The sequence below is a fragment of the Sinocyclocheilus rhinocerous genome, unplaced genomic scaffold, assembly GCF_001515625.1.
Source record: "Sinocyclocheilus rhinocerous isolate Xijiao unplaced genomic scaffold, SAMN03320098_v1.1 scaffold200, whole genome shotgun sequence".
Taxonomy (NCBI): Eukaryota; Metazoa; Chordata; class Actinopteri; order Cypriniformes; family Cyprinidae; genus Sinocyclocheilus; species Sinocyclocheilus rhinocerous.
Window position 1 is genome coordinate 918,536 of NW_015641014.1, and position 12,931 is coordinate 931,466.

Genomic DNA, 12,931 nt, shown 5'->3' on the forward strand with positions numbered 1-12,931 from the left:
GAGTCTGGTGGTTTGTTGAAGAAGTGCTGCAAAAGGTCTCAGGTTACTTATGTAACCATGGTTCCCTGAGTAGGGAACGAGACACTGCGTCCTCTAGGCTTCCTGCCATGCTTCGAACGCAAGCTTCAGACAAAGAAGTGAATGACATGTTCTCCCTGCGCCTATTTATACTATAGTCGCACCGGTAGTGACGTCATGGCTGTCGCCGGCCAACGAGTTGGTGTTTTTTTTCAATGTATGCTTCAGACACGGGTCACGACGAGGCGTTCCCCATAGCGACCCCTAGAGGACGCAGTGTCTCGTTCCCTACTCAGGGAACCATGGTTACATAAGTAACCTGAGACGTTTTTAAATGATGATTTCATTTATTAAGGGAAAAAAGCTGTCCAAACCTAACTGGCCCTACGTGGAAAAATTAATTAATTGATTGCAGTTGTTGCTGCAAAGGGTGGCACAACCAGTTATTAGATTTCACGTAGTGCCAGGCAGGTTTGGACAGCTTTTTTCCCTTAGTAAATTAAATAATTATTTCAAAATTGCATTTTGTATTTACTCGGGTTATCTTTGATGATCTGAATCATTAAAGTGTGACAAATATGCAAAAAAAACAAAAAAGAAAACAAGAAGGGGGCAAAAACTTTTTCACACCACTGTACATTTATTTTGCTTATTATTATAATTATTTCATCATTTTAAAGAAATATTTTATATGCTTTTAAAGACATGGTTTATTTCTTGTTATTAGCTCTAGATTAAAAAAAATTAAAAAGTAGATTTATATACAAGATAAACACAAGACACGGAACACAGGGGCAGTCCAAGGGCGTGACATTACCTCCCTCTCCCGGAAAGCGCGTCCATGCGCCTCATAACTTCCAACGGGGAGGGGGGTGTTCGCTCTGGAGGCCTCTAGGGACAGGCTACACGGGACGGACGGCCTCCACGGCGGTACCCATTCCGGGACCCATGGCGGATCAGGCAGTTCAGGGAGCCATGGCGGAGCAGGGAACTCAGGGGGCCATGGCAGAGCAGGCAGACTAGGGAGCCATGGCAGAACAGGGAACTCAGGGGGGCATGGCGGAGCAGACAGTTCAGGAAACACACAAAATTTCTTGGGGCAAATTTTGGGTTCTGAGGCCCTCCGTGGGCCTGACCTAGGAGCAGCGGCCATCCCTGGGCTTGACTCTGGAACAGGGGCCCTCTCTGGGCTGGACGTGGGAACAGGAGCCCGCTCTGGGCTGGACTTGGCCTGCGGGCTTGACAATGGAATGACCGGCGGTCTTGACAATGGAACGGCCGGCGGGCTTGACGTAGGAGTGGCGGACTGGCTCTGAATCGGGGCCGGACACTCTCCAGACACCGGTGGTTCCCTTTACCCCAGCTCAGTCCAGTGGTGTCTGGGAGGTCCACGGGGCGATGGTAATTGGCCCCGATCCAGAACAAAGAATTCAGCGTCGCGTCATCTAACGCTGTCATAACGGCGAGCCCACAGAATTCCCTGGTGTACAAAAGGGAAGTATGTATTCCCCATACAAAGGGAAGATCCCTGCGGGCTAGGGCGGCGAATCTTGCGGTGGTTTCCCTGACTGCGGGGGGGAAAACGGAAAACAAAACTTTCAAAGAAGGAAACCAAAACGGGGAGAAGGGGCGCCACTTACTGTATGGTGGTCCAGTCTTCTGTCACAGTTTGCCTACTGTGTTGGACGAAGGAGCACAGAGACGATGGAGGGAAACGAGGAACAATCTTTATTAATCCACATAAAGACATACACGGGCAGGAATACACACGTAGCGCAGGGGTTAGACGTATAAGGGTGCTTTCACACTAGCACTTTTGGCGCACACCAAACCATACACGAACTGTACCCAAGTTCGCTTAAAAGGGGTGGTCTGTGATACGGTTCAAGTGAACTCCGGTACGTTTCGCTGCTGATGTGAACGCAATCGTACCAAATCACGGAAGTGAACAGCTATTAATGACGTATTATTTGATAAAAATGTGTGTTTGTCCGTGCCCACACGGAGGCACCGTCAACATGGAAAGAATCAGTGCAAAGGATCATGGGAGCCCGAAGTGTCCATCAGTTGTACACTTCGAAATCCTTCATTCCGAAGGGCCCTTTGAAGTGGCCAGTTTTGAGCACTTCGGTTTGGAACGACCCTTCAATATGGCGGCCATGATTGTTTTTACTCCCACGTGCCCATCGGAGGGCGATATGTCCCGTTTGGTACGCACCGTTAATCACACCGCTGTCGCATTTAACGCATGCACCCTGCCACTGTAAACTGGCCTGTCAATCATCTTGTCACAGTTAACATCCTCCACATTTAATTTGAGCACTTCGGTTTGGAACGACCCTTCAATATGGCGGCCATGATTGTTTTCACTCCGAAGTGCCCTTCGGAGGGTGATATATCCCGTTTGGAACGCACCGTGAGTCATGGGGAGCACATGGGGAGCAAAACACAAGACACGGAACACAGGGGCATTCCAAGGGCGTGACACAGGGCAGAGTGAAGTTGGAATTATCAGCACGGAGTGAACAACGTAAATGCACATACAGTATATGTACTTTTATCTTACACCTACCTTATGTATATATATAAATAATAACATTCGCAAAAATAACTCTGTATTGTAATTATAAACACATCCATGACAGATTTGTGGTTTAATTGATGATATAATAATACAATAAATATTCAGTTAGTTGATTTATTCATTCAAATATCATTTTTAAAAACTTCTAACAAGAATAAACATTAACATGCAGGTAGCAATTTACACTCAGATAAAATGTGACAAAGGTCACGCCCTTAGACGACCACATGATTAGATTAATACCTATATGTAATTCTTTAATATTTTTGAAGAAGAAAGAAAACATGTGGCTTTAATGTGGCATTAATTAAACATTTTGGAGTTAATGCCTAAAGAGCAACAATTACGTTACCAATGTAATTTTAGGTATTTACACTGTAAAAAATGTTTGAAATTTTAAATCTAGGGAAGGCAATTTCTGTGCTACTAGTGTCACTTAGAGGAACTACAAAAATAAAGCAACCTTTGCAAACTCCCAAATTAAACATCACAAACACAGCTCTTACGGGTCAATAAAAGTAAAGGCATGTAAAAGTTGACTACTTTCAATAAAAGGTTTAACATATTAGGAATACTTTTAACTTGAAGTTTAGCTTCCACTGCGATCTCAAAACTCTGGCCATTTGATAATACCTAGACTATCAAAATCAACTGGGGCGGCAGATCCTGTTCCTATTTAGCGTCCAATCTCTGGAACAATCTACCTAGCTTTATTCGGGGGGCACACTCTGTCAGTTTAGATTTAGATTAAAGGCCCATCTCTTTAACCTGCCATAACATTGGTATAAAACAAATAAGGCAATTACATGTGTTTTAAGTTGATGTTACATCTTCACGAGACTCCCCGCTCTGCCAGCGTGCTGCGGGAGAAATACTAGTTAGCACAGCTTTCCTGGGAAAGTGAGCAAGTAACATTAAAATAATTCATTCAAGACGATGAAGAAAAGTGTATACATGTGTTTTAACGTATACCACTAGGACTCTCATCTTCACGCCGAGTTTCCCCGCCGGTCTGCCTCTGCCAGCATCGCTGCGGCCAGAGGAAAAGACCAGTTAGCTCGACTCGGGAAACTGGGATATTCTTATGGAAACTTAAATGTGGCTTTATATCTTGCAAATAACATCAGAATACAATGCATAAAACGATAAGAAGTCAAAAATGAAATTTAACCTACCATACTCTAGTGGTTTTTCATCTTCATGATGAGTCTTTCACAGAACCGGTGCCGAGGAGGTGTGTGGTTGTTTTGCGGTCATTTAGTACTATTGTATTTAGATTTACAGAATGCAAATATTTTTCAGAATGCACTGAAAATCTACAATAACACACTGTACACAGCATACAGTATCTCACAGAAGTGAGTACACCCCTCACATTTTTGTAAATATTTTATTATATCTTTTGACAACACTGAAGAAATGACACTTTACTACAATGTAAAGTAGTGAGTGTACAGCTTGTATAACAGTGTAAATTTGCTGTCCCCTCAAAATAACTCAACACACAGCCATTAATGTCTAAACCACTGGCCACAAAAGTGAGTACACCCCTAAGTGAAAATGTCCAAATTGGGCCCAATTAGCCATTTTCTCCCCCCGGTGTCATGTGACTCATTAGTGTTACAAGGTCTCAGGTGTGAATGGGGAGCAGGTGTGTTCAATTTGGTGTTATCGCTCTCACTCTCTCATACTGGTCACTGGAAGTTCAACATGGCACCTCATAGCAAAGAACTCTCTGAGGATCTGAAAAAAAGAATTGTTGCTCTACATAAAGATGGCGTAGGCTATAAGAAAATTGCCAAGACCCTGAAACTGAGCTGCAGCACAGTGGCCAAGACCATACAGCGGTTTAACAGGACAGGTTCCACTCAGAACAGGCCTCGCCATGGTCGACCAAAGAAGTTGAGTGCACGTGCTCAGCGTCATATCCAGAGGTTGTGTTTGGGAAATAGACGTATGAGTGCTGCCAGCATTGCTGCAGAGGTTGAAGGGGTGGGGGGTCAGCCTGTCATAACTTTTATAAAGAATATCTCTTTGGGTTTGAGACTTTAGTCTTTGCAACTTTAGGGATCTTATCTATGCAGGAACAGCTTGTAACACTCCAAAGAGAAAGGAAAACTTGAAATAGCTTCATATGACCCCTTTAAACTAAATTCCATGTAAGATTATCAAATTTAGCTATTATCTGTTTGAGGCCAAATCAGATTAGTGGTACTTCACTTGGCCCTGTGTGGATGGCATGAGCTTTGGATGCATGTGCCTCAATGTAATGTGCCTCAGTCAGTTGCAATTCTGTGACAAAGTAAGCAGTGATTACATTCATGGCCAAATGACAAATTCAAAAAAACACTGCATACTGATATATACTAAATGGTATTGTTTTTGTCATAAAGTATTTCATGACACTGTTTGATATGCCGAATGAAGGACATCAGTGCAGTTCTACAGATCATTCCTGTGTTTAATCTAAAAACATATAAAAACTGATTATTGTTACAGCAGCAAAGTATAAGTATAAGTACTGATGGCTTGGAAATGCAACACATGTTTAAACACACATAATCCAATGTCGTGTCTTGTAGTCAATTTCAAACTCTTCCGATTAATTTATTGAACATAACGTAAAATACTTATTTACATACTTATATGTATTGAACATAACGTAAAAATACTTATTTACATACTTTTATTGGTAATGATATTAGTGATGGTGGACATCTAATTTGGCTTCGAGATGTGTGTGTGTGTGTGTGTGTGTGTGTGTGGTAAAAACACATACGTCCCCTCAACCTTATCGTGGCTAGAAGGGATACAGGTATGGCTGGAAGTGACGTAAAATCTCGCCGCATGGACAGGAAGAAAGTGAAAGGCACAAGAACACATCAGTATAGACCTCTGGGACACTCGTTGGATCAGGTTAAGAGCTGTCCTGACATAATGGACTAGCTGTCTTAATATTTTCTTATGTTTATTAACTAAAAATGAAACTACTAAGGATGTTATAAGGATGTTATAAGGTCAACAGTAAGTTCATCATCATCATCATCTCAAAACAAACAAACCTATTCAAATCCATTTCCTGGAGGGCCGCAGCCCATAGAGTTCAGCTCCAACAATTTTGAACACCCTGATTTGCTCGATCTTTGTTTAATCAAGGTTGGAACTAAACACTGTGCCTTATGGCCCCCCAGGAACAGAATCAAATAGCCCTGTTATACATAATTTTAACAAAATAATGTCATTTTATTCATAAAATTCATTACATTTTACATATATTTTGACAAGTCACTAAACACTAATCAGTTTATTGCCTGATGAAGTAGTAATCACAGAGCAGGAGATAAAGCACAGGATAGCATCAAATCCAAGGTCTATCATCAAGAGAGTGCTTCTCATTTGTTTAATTAATTGTCTATCCTCATGGGCCTTCATCTGACTCTTTCACTAACGAAGCCTATAGCAACTAACATGCTGCCAACATGGATCTATCTAAACATGCTAGCAGCATGCTAAAACAGCATATATATATATATATATATATATATATATATATATATATAAAAATGAAAAATACTTTTTTGTCCATAGAATGAAAGTTAGTGAAGTCCAATATTGTTTTGGACCTCATTGTGTGGACAAAAACATCTGAAATGCTATTGAAGTCATACAGGCACCCTGACAAAAAAAAACAAAAAAAAACTTTCCAGTGTGCCAGTCCAGTGTGGCTAACCCAACTGTCTGACATGTTCAATCTCTGTCCACTTTCATTAATACCATGGGTGTGACACACTATTTAAGCTGTCTGACACACAGGATTTCACTCTCTTGGGATTTATCTTCAGCAAAAACCACAAATACTTTGTCTGACTAAAACCTAAATTATACAATGTATAAGAAAACATCATCCAAAAAGAATGGCATTATCTATTGTTAGAAAAACCTTTGTGACGAGTGGGACTCCTCCGTGGGACTCGAGACCAGTGAGTGGCGCAGGTGTCGTGCATTATCACTTACTCCACTGGCCTCGCTCCGTTCCCACGGCTCTCGTCCCCGCCCCACTCGTCACAATATTGCTGGATTTCATTACATCTTGAAAGTAATCCTTTTAAAAGGGCTATTAACCTTGATAGTAAAGTAATCTATATTTAATTCAGAACACGACTGTTTCTTTTTTCCATACTGCTCACTTAGTTATTTGTTTCGAAGATTTCTGTCACAAGGCGTGTGGAGAGATGAGGCGAGGACTGAAGGTGCAGGAAGAATGGGTCTTTTTAATAATAAAATAAAACAAAACAACAACAAAAACTGCCCCGAGGGGGAAAACAGGCAGGCAGGCCAGGGCACTTCCAACACGACAAACACTACTGACATATAACAGGGTAACGAGCAAGCGGCAACCTTCCGGTCTCTCTCGTGAAACCAACATGGAAGTGACTAAAACTGCAATTCATCGACTGGCCACTAGAGGACACTGGCTCCAAAATGCCCAACTTTACAGCAGAAAAAAATATGTTTACAGCCTGGTACAAAAAGTGGTTTTGGTCTATATAGCTAATTTTGCCCTTCATGACAATTGTGAGTGGGGTGATTTTTTTTATAACTCATCCGTTTATATTATATTAAGCCTTAAAGTTCTGCATAATTAAGGGCGTGGCCACTTGAGTGACAGGTGGATTGCCGCTGCTGTCACCATCGTCGAGCTAGGGGGCCGTGGTTTCAGCAACCAGCTCCCGCTTCTTTGCCCATTTTCGATTATCAGGGAGTGACGCGCGGTGACGCGCTGCCTAGATGGCGATGGCCGGCTCCGCCAACTTTGAGCTTCAAAACCGCTCTTCAGAAACCTACGGGTGACGTCACGGACACTACGTCCATGTTTTTATACTATGGTAATGAGGGAGACACAGGTGGAGCAACTGAAATAATAATGAGGTGACAAGATGGGAGGGGACAGACAATAAGACAGGAGAGAGCACATGGCACCAAACAAACACAACACAAGCCATTTGCTCACACAAAACCACAGGAGTGCCCTCTGGTGGCCGTCTTGGGCACTCCAGCTGCAGACTGTGACATAACCCCTCCCTCAAGGAGCGGATTTCAGACGCTCCACCAAATGTCAAAGGAATCCAGGAAGGAGGTGGAATGGAGGTGGACTAGGGGGAGGGACGGTGGGCCAGGCCCGTGTAGCGGATGAGGACCTGGATCCTGAGGTAGATCATGGAACCAGGGTGGAGCGTAAGCCCACCAGGGCAGAGCAGGCGGAGCTGAAACCTACCAGAGCAGAGCAGGCAGAGCCAAAGCCCACCAGGGCGGAGCAGGCGGAGAAGAGATCCACCACTTGAGAGGAGCTGAAGTAAATGCCGCCGCCTCGGGAGGCTCTGCAGCAGAAGCCGCCACCTCGGGAGGAACTGGATTAGGCCCTGAAGGCTCCTGGAATGGAGCGGGCTCTGGAGTGGACTCTGAAGGCTCCCGGACTGAAGCGGGCTCTTGAGTGGACTCTGAAGGCTCCCGGACTGGAGCGGGTTCATGAGTGGACTCTGAATGCTCCCGGACTGGAGCTGGCTCTTGAGTGGACTCTGAAGGCTCCCGGACTGGAGCTGGCTCTTGAGTGGACTCTGAAGTCTCCCGGACTGGACGAGTTCATGAGTGGACTCTGAAGGCTCCTGGACTGGAGCTGGCTTATGAGTGGACTCCGAAGGCTCCCGGACTGGAGCGAGTTCATGAGTGGACTCTGAAGGCTGCCGGACTGGAGCGGGTTCATAACTGGACTCTGAAGGCTCCCAGACTGGAACGGGTTCTGGAGTGGACTTTGAAGCAGCCCATGCACACAGAACAGCCCTGAGGTGAAAAGCAAAGATGGCCTTCTTTACTAAGGCAGCAGCAGAGAAATTGGGTGGCTCTGTAGCGGTCTTTGTGGCCGAGACAAGGAGAGCAGATTGCTCAGTGACGGCCTCTATGGCAACAGCAGTGAGAGCGAGCGGCTCTGTGGCGGCCTTCATGGCCGGAACAAGGGGAGCGGGCTGCTCGATGATGGCCCTCGTGGCAGTAGTAGTGAGAATGGGTTGTTCTGTGACAGGCTGTTCTGGAGCAGGTGGCTCAGGGGTCTCTGGGTCCATCGAACTTGGGACCACTGGAGTCAGCTCCTTCAGGACCACCAGGCTAGGGTCCACCAGATTCGGGTCCTTCAGGACCACCGGAACTGGGACTACCAGAGTCAGGTCCTCCAGGACCACCGGACTTAGGACCACCAAATCCTTGAGAGCCGCATTGTTATAATCCAGCCCCTCCACAGCACTCCTGAACTCCACAGCAAATTCCCTCAGGTCAGTGCACTGTTTGACGGAGGGAACTCAATGATGCTACCTGGAGCATGCGTTGGTAGAGGGGGCTGCAGTTAGTCACGGCTGGAAGCTGGAGTGAGCCCATTCTCCGCTGAGTCCTCAAATGGCTGATCCGTTCTGTCACGAGGCATGTGGAGAGATGAGGCGAGGACTCAAGGTGCAGGAAGAATGGGTCTTTTTAATAATAAAATAAAACAAAACAACAACAAAAACTGCCCCGAGGGGGAAAACAGGCAGGCAGGCCAGGGCAGAGCACAGCACAGCACAGTAGGGAGCAACACGGGTACATCCACTTCCAACACGACAAAAACACTACTGACATATAACAACGGATCAGCACAGGACTGCAGACACCTGGAGAATAAATAGGGAGATAAACGAGGAGGGTAACGAGGGAGACAGAGGTGGAGCAACTGAAACAATAATGAGGTGACAAGAGGGGAGGGGACAGACAATAAGACAGGAGAGAGCACATGGCACCAAACAAACACAACACAAGCCATGTACTCACACAAAACCACAGGAGTGCCCTCTGGTGACCGTCTTGAGCACTCCAGCTGCAGACTGTGACACTTTGAAGCTGAGTAGATTATTTTTGTGGCTAAATAGTGCACAGATGTGGCCCGGACCGCGATTGGACAGTGCTGAAGAACCCGACTGAACTGTGATGAACCAACTTACACTAACATTATTGCAACTCCAATACAATCATTAACATTTTGTAGGATAGATACAGATACATATCATATCCAAAAATTCTGAAATCAAACAATCAAACAATGAAAGGTTTAAAACTCTAGTGGGACAGGCAGAAGAATAGTGCAGTGCAGATCCACCTCCCTGACTTGTTCAATCTGTGTCTACTGGCATTTGCATTCTTATGTTTACTGCCACTTGCATAATGGGTGTGACACTATAAAATCAGTCTGACATACTTTATTTTTTTATTTATTTTCAGCATCACCACAAACACTCTATTTGGGTGAAACCTAAATAACACAGTTTATAAGAGGCATCCAAAAGCAAGGACATATTCTTAGAACTTTTTAATCTTTTCTTTCTCTTTTCATTTTCCAGAAAATGTCCAGTTCAGGCAAATTCGGCAAAATGTCCAGTTCAGTTTTTTTCTCATCTCCAGATCAAAGAAGTGATGAAGATAGTGATAGTTCTCAAAATACTATCACTATTTAAGTACTGATGGCTTGGAAATGCAACACATGCTTTACACACACATAATCCAATGTCATGTCTTGTAGTAAATTTAAACTCTTCCGATTAATTTATTGAACATAACGAAAAAATACTTATTTACATACTTTTAGTGGTAATGATAATAGTGATGGTGGACATCTAATTTGGCTTTGAGATAGTGTGTGTGTGTGTGTGTGTGTGGTAAGAACACATACGTCCCCTCAACCTTATCGTGGCTAGAAGGGATGCAAAATCTCACCGGATGGACAGGAAGAAAATGATAGAAAAATATGCATCTGGCACAAGAACACATCAGTATAGACCTCTGGGATCAGGTTAAGTGCTGTGCTGACTTAATGGAATAGCTGTCTTATTATTTATTTATTAACTAAAAATGAAACGACTAAGGACATTATAAGGTCAACAGTAAGTTCGTCATCATCATCTCAAAACAAACAAATCTATTCAAATCCATTTCCTGGAGGGCCACAGCCCATAGAGTTCAGCTCCAACCCTAAGCAAATACACCTGCCCATAATAATAACAATTTTGAACACCCTGATTTGCTCGTTCTTTGTTTAATCAAGGTTGGAACTAAACACTGTGCGTTATGGCCCTCCAGGAACAGAATCAAATAGCCCTGTTATACATAATTTTTGTTATGGGGGTTGTGTCACAGATACACCAGCCTCGTCAGAACCAATCACCCATCACGCACGATCACAATCAGTTCTAATTCGCTGCACCTGTCACCGCCCAATCAAGACCTGCTCTTGTACGCTGTCTGGTCTTGAGTTCACTTCATGACTCCTTACCCGGACTCTCTTACCTGTGGACTTACCTGAACTCACCCGTCTTCATCCTCTGTCTCCTTTGAGCTTCTCCGCCGAACCTGCAAGAGAGACACAATACAGTTACCTGCTTGAGGTAAGTTGGCTCAACCTGTTGTTGAAAGTATTGTTTACCGGTTGCTTTGAATCTTCCACTCTCAGCTTTAAGCTATTGAATAAAGATTACGAACTTACCTGTCTGTCTCCTCGAGGTCTTCTTCTGTAGCGTGACAGGGGGTGGACAGTTAGAAATTTACATTATAGCATGTTTTACATATAGTGATAATTTAAAGTGCTTTAATGAGCATAATAAAGAGAGAGCGGGAGACAAATGCATGAAAAAAATAATTAAAGCTAAATTTTTATCTTTACAGTGAAAAAATTAGGGGAGAGTTTATTAAGAGGGATACGTTGATACTATAAGTTGATAGTCCATTAGAGTTGAGGCTGAAGAAGGTAACAAGTGGAGTCAACTGGAAGGCTTTTCTTACCGTACGAAAATAACTGAATTTGTGGATTCATCATTAATTGAAGGTGTTGTGTTTTTTAATCGATAAAGAAATCAATAAATCCTCTAATTCACATCTTTGCTTCCCACAAGCAGTTGCAATAAATAAATACCGCCCTTACCTCTTGTTTTGGGAGATGTAGCTAGAAACTTTTAGAATTCTTCACCGATGTCCATGTCTGCTCAGCCAGAGTCCGTGTCTCTATGGGGCTTCTTTGGATGTTTTATATTCAAGTTCTGATAATAGGTTATTCTTAATAAAATACTCAAGAGACTTGTTTAAAAAGAAGTTTAACGCATCACCATTGTAAATGGTTTCGCTTTATTAAAAACAATAACTCATAAGCATTAAAATAAAAAATAAACAGCGAGAAGTCTTCACCTCGATTTGCGGCACGAATGTGTTCCAAACATCACATTTTATAGTCATACATACAATACGTCTCCTTTCCGTATCTCCAAATTCAGATAATGCACAAACACATACACCCATTACTCTTTGTATGAGCGGGGCATAAATTGCGTATGCCGGGAAATGTGACCTTTGACATAGTTAGCAACCTCACAGAAGCATAAGTTCAAATGGAGTAATTACAGCATCTTTTTAGAGAAGCAAGCTAATCTATATCTACTTTAATCTAAACAATTACAACATATTAAAGGCGTAGGCTAGGCAAATAGCAGTTTCTAAACTATATCGCAACATTTCTTTTAAGATAAGATAAAACATATCACAATACAACACTTAAGAAAGAGGGTCCATTCTGCAACATTATTGCAAAATGCACCTCCTTACACAATCATTGTACAGTGAGCACAAAGTATACATACGTGGCAGTTTTTAACTGTTGTGCAAAAAACTCTTAACAGAATGTACATCCTATTACTGCCTTTTTAAGACTTTTCAGATTTTATAGCAGACGTCTGCAATCTCAAAGCTTTAATATCATTTGCTAGAGATTGCAATTCCAAATTAAAATTCGCCAAATCAATAATTTCCTTCAGCATTCTCATAATTTTCTTATTCAAATCCTCCTGTTTCTGCAGAAATTGAATTATTTTCCTTATTCTAAAAATTATTTCCTGCTGCTCCATCAGTTGATGTCCCGTCCTGTTTTCTTCTACGTTCCTTCTTTTGCTTTTTGACCTTTCGGCTCCAGTCCTTTTGGATGCCTTCGAGAAGATCATCAAAGTGAATTTCTATTTTACCTGGTTCATTGTCACAGTTTCCAATTGAGAATTGATCGAGGGAGGGAAATTTCATATTTATTAGATCATCTGATTCTACAAAGGGCATGTTGAAAAAGGTTAGTAAAACTGCAAACTGATGTTTTTTTTTTTTTTAAAGTGTAATAAAGTAAGTAGGCCTAAATATATAAAAAAAACGTATGTATCTATGTTTGTGACAACTCATATATATATATATATATATATATATATATATATATATATATATATA

At 42.6% G+C, this 12,931-nt stretch overlaps 1 protein-coding gene across 2 annotated transcripts in view; it reads left to right on the top strand.

Annotated features, from left to right (window-relative positions):
* Positions 1-10,940: 10,940 nt before the first annotated feature.
* Positions 10,941-12,931, top strand: part of LOC107753559 (interferon-induced GTP-binding protein Mx3-like) — a 13,980-nt gene continuing 11,989 nt past the window's right edge. For both annotated transcript variants that reach the window (XM_016569724.1, XM_016569726.1), the window contains exon 1: positions 10,941-11,061. The gene's annotated coding sequence lies outside the window, so the exon portion shown is untranslated. The remainder of the gene's footprint in view (positions 11,062-12,931) is intronic.